The sequence below is a fragment of the Hemicordylus capensis genome, unplaced genomic scaffold, assembly GCF_027244095.1.
Source record: "Hemicordylus capensis ecotype Gifberg unplaced genomic scaffold, rHemCap1.1.pri scaffold_43, whole genome shotgun sequence".
NCBI classification, from domain to species: Eukaryota; Metazoa; Chordata; class Lepidosauria; order Squamata; family Cordylidae; genus Hemicordylus; species Hemicordylus capensis.
This window is the reverse complement of record NW_026513652.1, coordinates 7,133-7,500: the sequence shown is the minus strand read 5'-3', so window position 1 is coordinate 7,500 and position 368 is coordinate 7,133.

Sequence of the window (368 nt, the reverse complement as noted above, 5' to 3'; positions counted from 1 at the left end):
TCCGACGGCCGGAGGCCCGGTCTACCTCCATAGCAGCCGGTGGCCTCCGGAGGCCCGGTCTACCTCCGCGGGGCTTCCGGGGCGGGTAGACCGGGCCTCCGACGGCCGGAGGCCCGGTCTACCTCCATAGCAGCCGGTGGCCTCCGGAGGCCCGGTCTCCCTCCCTAGCCTTCTGGGGCGGGTAGACCGGGCCTCCGACGGCCGGAGGCCCGGTCTACCTCCATAGCAGCCGGTGGCCTCCGGAGGCCCGGTCTACCTCCCTAGCCTTCCGGGGCGGGTAGACCGGGCCTCCGACGGCCGGAGGCCCGGTCTACCTCCATAGCAGCCGGTGGCCTCCGGAGGCCCGGTCTACCTCCCTAGCCTTCTGG